The sequence below is a fragment of the Parasteatoda tepidariorum genome, chromosome 3 (genome assembly GCF_043381705.1).
Source record: "Parasteatoda tepidariorum isolate YZ-2023 chromosome 3, CAS_Ptep_4.0, whole genome shotgun sequence".
Taxonomy (NCBI): Eukaryota; Metazoa; Arthropoda; class Arachnida; order Araneae; family Theridiidae; genus Parasteatoda; species Parasteatoda tepidariorum.
In genome coordinates, this window is record NC_092206.1 from 43,149,912 (window position 1) to 43,150,662 (window position 751).

Sequence of the window (751 nt, forward strand, 5' to 3'; positions counted from 1 at the left end):
GACCATATACACCTTGACCTGGTCGGACCCCTGCCACCCTCCAATGGTAACAGTTACTTGTTTACGTGCATCGACAGATACACCAGATGGGCAGAAGCAGTACCACTGGCGGATATTACAGCTGAAACTGTAGCTCGAGCTTTTGTTGAGCATTGGATTGCTCGATTTGGTGTGCCTTCAAGAATCACCACAGACCAAGGAAGACAATTTCAGTCATCGCTTTTCACGTCATTAGCTCAAATATTGGGCACTCATCAAATTCGCACATCTCCGTACCACCCAGCCAGCAATGGAATGGTCGAGCGCTTCCACCGCTCACTAAAACAAGCTTTGATGTGCCACAGCAACAAGAGATGGACTGAAACCCTACCGATAGTACTCTTGGGTCTCCGCTCTGCTTTTAAAGAGGACTTGAAGTGTACATCTTCAGAATTAGTCTATGGTACAACCATAAGGCTTCCAGCAGACTTTATCGCTCCATCAACAACTACCAAAAAAGACTTGCCAGAAGATTTTGTACAGCAGCTAAAAAAAGCTATGCAAACTCTGACTCCGACTCCAGGTTCTGCCCACTGTGAACCAGGAACATTTGTGCATCGTTCATTATCTGATTGCAGTCAGGTTCTAGTGCGTCACGGTGGAATTAAAAGGTCTCTCCAACCTCCCTATGATGGACCCTACCAAGTACTTGAGCGCACCCCAAAACACTTCACTGTGCTCATACATGGCAAAAGATGCACAATTGGCATTG